This window comes from Carlito syrichta, unplaced genomic scaffold, assembly GCF_000164805.1.
Source record: "Carlito syrichta isolate Samal-C Ts95f unplaced genomic scaffold, Tarsius_syrichta-2.0.1 Scaffold301952, whole genome shotgun sequence".
Classification (NCBI taxonomy): domain Eukaryota; kingdom Metazoa; phylum Chordata; class Mammalia; order Primates; family Tarsiidae; genus Carlito; species Carlito syrichta.
In genome coordinates, this window is record NW_007246048.1 from 43,963 (window position 1) to 51,172 (window position 7,210).

Sequence of the window (7,210 nt, forward strand, 5' to 3'; positions counted from 1 at the left end):
CACTCCTCAAACTGTTGGGCTTAAGCAATTCTCTTGCATCAGCCTCCGGAGTGGCTGGAGCTACAAGTGTGCGCCACCATGCCCAGCTCAAATTTTCCATTTTAGTAGATATTTACCAACAAAGCATTTTTCTAGTTTTGTAAATATATCTGCTCCAGTGTATGTGAGGTTAAATTTAAACAACACACACACACTCTCTCTCACACACATCCTGTGATTTTGCACACCAGAGAAGTTAAACACAGCATTGTATCTATGCTCTTTTTTGGATGGATCTCAAGCTGTATACTGGATTTTAATCACATGAGAAGCATAGCTCTATAAGGTTCTTCAGTAGTGCAGATGCAACCAGAAACACTATTGTTCTGAAGAACCATAAATTTTAATTTAGCAGCTGATTTAAAAACCATTAAAGGCCGGGCTCGGTGGCTCAGCCTGTAATCCCAGTGCTTTGGGAGGCCGAGGTGAGTGGATTACCTGAGCCCGCGGGTTTGTGACCCTCCTGGGCAACTTGGCGAGACCTCATCTCTACAATAAATCAAAAAAATTAGCTGGGGTGGTAGCGCGCGCCTGTAGTTCCAGCTACTTGGAAGGCTGAGGCAGAAGGATCGCTGGAGCCCAGCCGGGTTAATTAAAAAAATTTTTTTGTATAGATGGGATCTTGCTGTGTTGCCCAGGCTGGTCTCAAACTCCTGGTCTCAAGTGATTCTCCCACCTAAGCCTCCCCAAATGCAGGGATTATAGGCATGACCTATTGCGCCCAGCCAAAAAAACTGAATCTTTTTTTTTTTTTTCCCCTGAGTCTAGATCTCACTCTGCTACCCAGATTCACTGCAACCTTGACCTCCTGGGCTCAGATGATCCTTCCTCTTCAGCCTCCTATGTAGCTGGTACTAAAGGCGTGTGCCATCATGCCTGGCTAATTTGAATATATATATATTTTTTTTGTAGTTATGAGGTCTCAAACTCCTGGGATTAAGCAGTTGTCCTGCCCCAGCATCTTCAAGTGCTGGGATTACAGGCATGAGCCACTGCTCCCAGCCCCAAAAAACTGAATCTAATATAAGATTTGGTTCATTAACAGATTAAATATGCTAATACCTCATCAGTGTGGTCAGTATCTACTAGCTAGCTGTGGTTTCTTAAAATAGGAATCTTAATATGGCATAATATTAAACTTTAACGGAATCGTTTAATAGTTAATGCTTGTTCTGGCCTTTTACATTCAGGAGACTTCAGTTGGAAGAAATGAAGAAATTTGTTTACCCTTTGAGCTTAATTTTTCTAGAACTACCTTTTTAAACAACTAACATATAGCATTGTTTCTGATAATTGTTAACATAAAAGTATTGAGTATATTTTGACATAGCTTTATATGAATTTATGTTACATAAGAATTACTTTTGAAACATAATAAGACTAGAGTCTGTAGGACAGGTAACCTTTTTTTTTTTTTTGAGTTGGAGTCTCACTCTGTTGCCCAGGCTGGAGTGCTGTGGCACGTTCACGCCCACCTCGGCATCGACCTGCTGGGTTCCGGCGATCCTTCTACCTCAGCCTTCCAAGTAGCTGGAACTACAGGCACACACTACCATGCCTGGCCAATTTTTTTGATTTTTTGTAGAGGCGAGGTCTCATCATGTGGCCCAGGCTGATCTTGAACCCCCGGGCTCAGGCAGTCTACTCACCTTGGCCTCCCAAAGTGCTGGGATTACAGGCTAGAGCAACGTGCATGGCCAGGGCAGGTAACTTTTAACTGAACAATGTCTTGAGAACCTGCTTTGTCAGTATAAAATGACAATGTGATTTTAAAAAATTTGATTTTGCAATCATATTTTCCACCTTATAGCTTTTTACTTGCATATCAATCCTATCTCTTACTTTATATTTATTGAGCACCTTCTATGTTGGATATTTTTTTTTTTTTATTAAATTAAAGATTGACGATACGGAGCAGTGGTAGAGTCTCTAAGAGGGACCTCTAATAAGTGGTGGTGAACATGTGTCCCTATGCACATGCCAAGAAAGACAGTGAATTCATGTCCATTATAGAATGTTCCTCAGTGTCCTTTTTTAGGAGGTTCAGTCTTTAAAGATGACACTTGCAGCTGCTACTACTACTATTAGCAATGATAGCTACCATTTATTGAGTATTTACTGTGTGCATTGTGCTAAACACTTGATAGCAATTAACTCATTTAATCTTAAACCAAGGAAGTAGATAGTTATATTATCCTCATTTTACAGATGAAAAAACTGAAGTGGAGAGAGATGAAGAAATGTCCCTAAGGTTATATAGCTAGTAAGTGATGGACTGGGATCAGAACCCAGGTGGTCTGGCCCCAGAATCTTGACTATAGATAAGATTTGAGCACATTTATTAATCACTTAGCATTAAGTGGCTAATGAATTATTCTTTTTTTTTGAGTTGGAGTCTCACTCTATATCGCCCAGGCTGGAGTGCAGTGGCACGCTCATGGCCACCGCAGCTTCGACCTATGGGGCTCAGGCAATCCTTCCACCTCAGCCTTCCAAGTAGCTGGAAATACTGGTGTGTACTACCATATCCGGCTAATTTTTTGATTTATTGTAGAGACGAGGTCTCACCATGTTACCCAGGCTGGTCTCGAACCCCTGGGCTCAGGCATTTCACTTACCTTGGCCTCCCAAAGTGCTGGAATTCAGCCTCCCAAAGTGCTACTGAGATTTTTTTTTTTTTTTGAGTTGGAGTCTCACTCTGTCGCCCAGACTGGAGTGCAGTGGCCGCTGCCAGCCACAGCAGCCTCGACCTGCTGGGCTCCGGCAATTCCTCCGCCTCAGCCTTCCAAGTAGCCGGAATTACAGGCATGCGCTACCACGCCCGGCTGATTTTTTGATTTATTGTAGAGATGAGGTCTCGCCTGCCCAGGCGGGTCTCGAACCCGCGGGCTCAGGCAATCCACTCACCTCAGCCTTCCAAAGGCGCGGGATTACAGGCTGAGCCACCAAGCCCGGCTGACTGAGATTTTTATGAAGACCCAAGCCAGATTCTTTTCTGCATCATAGATATATCAGACAGGTTTTGGAAATATAAACAAGATAGGGTGCATTAAAGTTCATTTAAATTTGTTCAGTTAAACAGATGATTGATTTATCTTCAGGTGCCTTGCCCAGAGTTGTTTTCAGAATCATCCGCTAGTCTGTTCAAGAATATTGGTTTAGAGATCAAATTAAATTAGTGAGAAATCTCACTAATTAGTGCTGTATGTGTTGATTGAGATAGAACACAGTTTTACTTAAGATATAAAAAGTTGAAATAAGATAAATTGATAATGAAAGTTATTTTTAGTTAAAATAATATATTTTACTTTATTTTTTTTTCCGAGTTGGAGTCTTACTCTGTCGCCCAGGCTGGAGTGCAGTGGCATGTTCACGGCCACCCCAGCCTTGACCTGCTGGGCTCAGGCGATCCTTCTGCCTCAAGCATTCCAAGTAGTCAGAACTACAGACTCATGCTACCACACCCAGCTAGTGTTTTTAAAAAAATTTATTGTAGAGATGAAGTCTTACCAAGTTGCAAACCCGTGGGCTCAAACCCGTGGGCTCAGGCAATCCTCCTACCTTGGCCTCGCAAAATGCTGGGATTACAGGCTTGAACCATCACACCTGGCCAAAATAATATATTTTAACTGTAATTTGTTAAACTTCATGTCCTTGAGGTGTATAACATGAAATTTTTAACATGTTACTTTTGCATTCTCATCAGATACTAGAATAATTAAAATATTTAAGATTTTTGGTGCATCTGCTATGTGCCAGGCATTGTGTTAGACATTTTACATTTATTATTTCAGATTGCCCCAACAACCTGGGAATATATGACTGAGATTTTATTTTATTGCAAACAAGGGCACTGAGGTACAAAAGATGATGAACCTTTCCAAGACCGGACAGTTGTAGATAATGTAGCAATAGTGGAAAGTTGCTGGCACAAAAACAAAATGTGTGTTAATTGGGACACATTTTCTATAATGATGATTCTGGTCAACCCTTTGCTTCCTGGTGGGGAGTGAAGAAATGGACCTCTGTGTGTGGGGAGAAGGGATTGTTGATGAGATAACTGGAAAATATCATTCATCAAAATAAATCCCAAATGGATTACAGAAAAATGTTTAAAATTATAGAGACACTGTGGAGGAAAAGCAAAATAAAATGTTTATCAAAGATAATGCCTTAACACTTGATTCAGACATTTTATTAGATGTATACCTGTGAAGAGTGATAACTTTCTTTTTATTTTTTTATTTTTATTTTTTGAGTTGGAGTCTCACTCTGTCGCCCAGACTGGAGTGCAGTGGCCACTCCCGGCCACCGCAGTCTAGCATTCCAAGTAGTCGGAGTTACAGGCATGCGCTACCACGCCCAGCTGATTTTTTGATTTATTGTAGAGATGAGGTCTCGCTGCCCAGGCGGGTCTTGAACCCGCGGGCTCAGGCAGTCCACTCACCTCATCCTCCCAAAGGCGCAGATTACAGGCTGAGCCACCGAGCCCGGCTATAACTTTCTTTTTAAAAGCAAAAGAAATCAGCTGGGTGCGGTGGCTCAGGTCTGTAATCCCTGCCCTTTGGGAGGTGGAGGCGAGAGGATTGCCTAAGTCCAGGGGTTGGAGACCAGCCTAGGCATCTTGGCAAAGACCTTGTCTCTACAGTAAATAAAAAAATTAGCAAGGTGTGGCGGCGTGCGCCCATGGTCCCAGCTACTTAGAAGGTAAGGTGGTAGCCGGGTGTGGTAGTGCGTGCCTGTAGTTCTAGCTACTGGGAAGGCTGAGGCGGAAGGATCGCCTGAGCCCAGCAGGTTGATGCTGGGGTGGCTGTGAGTGTGCCACTGCTCTCCAGCCTGGGCAACAGAGTGAGACTCCAGCTCAAAAAAAAAAATGGCTAAGGTAGAAGGGTCCCCTGAGCCCAGCAGGTGGCCCATGAGCATTTCACTGCACTCTAGTCTGGGTGACAAGAGTGAGACTCCGACTCAAAAAATAAATTATTTAAATAAAAGAAGAAAAAGGAAAGATTTACAGACATAAAAGTGTGAAATGTTAAAATATTTGCTCGTTGAAAAATAAAATTATAGAAGGTAGTAGTCTGATGATGTCAAATATGATAAAAGTGAATAGCTGTTCCTTTTTTTAGATTTGTAGGAATAAATACATCATAATCTGAACAGATGGGTGGACAAAGGAAATAATAGACCCCATGGGAAATTTCAGATGTAAATAAGCACATGAAAAAAATTCATTTTCGCCTACTAAACAGAGAAATGCCAAGTAAAGCAGACACTTCCCATTTACCAAAGCAGGGAAACTAGTGATACACTTCTGCTTCCTTTTCAGGGATGTGAGCCAACGAGGAAGTGATACTTTATATTTAATCCCAACCCATTTTTGAGATTTTCTTTATTGTAAGTTTTCCCTTCCAGTGTCAGGCTTACCCTTCAAGCAGTTATCATTTTATAGATATTGTTTGCTACTACTTTATTCAGCAGATGTTTTATTTATAAGGTCATTTTATGATGAAATACTTATCCATCTTATTGTTTTATAATCATTAAGCTATTCTCCTGATGTTAGTCCATATTTTTTTTTTTTTTTTCAGGAGAAGCAGTCTCCTCTTATGCTAGTGTTGTTAGTCCCTCCTAATAAGTTTTATTAGATTATAGAGTTTTTTTTTCTTTCCCTATCAAATCAACATAGAATTTTCTGTACTGATGAGTCTAGTCAACCCTGTGCTTCCTGACTTAGCTTGGTCTTTCTGCAGTCTTTATGACTGCACTGTAGTGTGTACCATACACACTTATCTCTATGAGGTCTAGAAGTCTCTTTTCTTGTCCTTTTTTTCTGGGAGTTATACTTGCTTGAGTCTCCAAGTCTTGTCAGATAGAGGCAGATGTAGCCCCTTTTGCTTTGTTTATCAACTTTGGGAATTGACGTAATTCTTAGAAACATAAGACCTCGTTAATTCAAAGACACAAAACCCAATCTGATCTACACATTGTCCATTTGCAGTCTGGAATTTCCTTGTGAGTGGTGAATTGAAATTTGGAGTGTTTTAGTTTGCTGCTGTATCCCCAGAGTTGCTTCAGTCATACGTCAGTTGTGATTGAATGAAGCAAAACAAAGGTTTTTCTTACAGTCACATGCTGCTGGAACTCAAACTTAGATTAGCATTGTCAGTCCAAAAATGTTAGATTTGGAGGTGTATTTGTTCTTTTTTTTTTTTTTTTTTTGAGTTGGAATCTCACTGTTGCCCAGGCTGAAGTACTGTGGCATGCTCTCAGCCACCGCAGCCTCGACCTACTGGGCTCAGGTGATCCTTCAGCCTCAGCCTTCCAAGTAGCTGGAACTTCAGGTGCGTTCTACCATGCCCATCTAGTTTTTTGATTTATTGTAGAGATGAGGTCTCGCCAAGTTATCCAGGCTGGTTTTGAACTCCTGGGCTTAGACAGTCCTTGTGCCTTGACCTTCCAAAGCGCTGGGATTATAGGCTTGAGCCACTGCGCCCAGCCTGAATTTGTTCTTTAATGTATGTTAATTGTGAACCTATTATGTGATAGTCCTGTGAATACAGTTGTTTTATTAATTGTAAAAATAATGGGACAGACAAGTTTTTTGCCCTCTTGGGGGCTATATTCTAATAGGGGAGATAGTGAATTTCTGACAGTAATACTGATAGCTCACACTTGAGTGCTTCCTATGTGTCAGGTACTTATTCTAAACATTTTACATTAACAGTATGAGGTAGATACTATTATTAACCTCATAATTCACATGCGGAAACTGTGGTCAGAGAAGTTAAGAAGTCTTCCCAGAGTTACAGAGTCAGTTAGTGGTTATGCTGGAATTTGAACTCAAGCAGTCCAGAGTCTATGCTCTGATGGTGATAAGTGCTTTGAAGGGGAAGAAAACCCAGAAAACCCAGCATGATTTGAGAGAGCAGCGAGTGGGGGCTACTCTAAATAGGGTGGGCAGGGAACCTAATTTCAAAGGTTGAAGGTGAAACTTGACCTGGGACCAGACTGATAAGGACTAGGGCATTCAAAGTATCTGGAATAAGTTTGTTCTAGGCAGAAAGAACAGCAGGTACAATGCTCAGCAGAAGAAAGGGGCTGGGTGTGTTTGAGGACAGAAGGGAGGCTAGTGTGTCTGGGACTTGGTGGGCAAGGGGGAGGGGATCTGGGT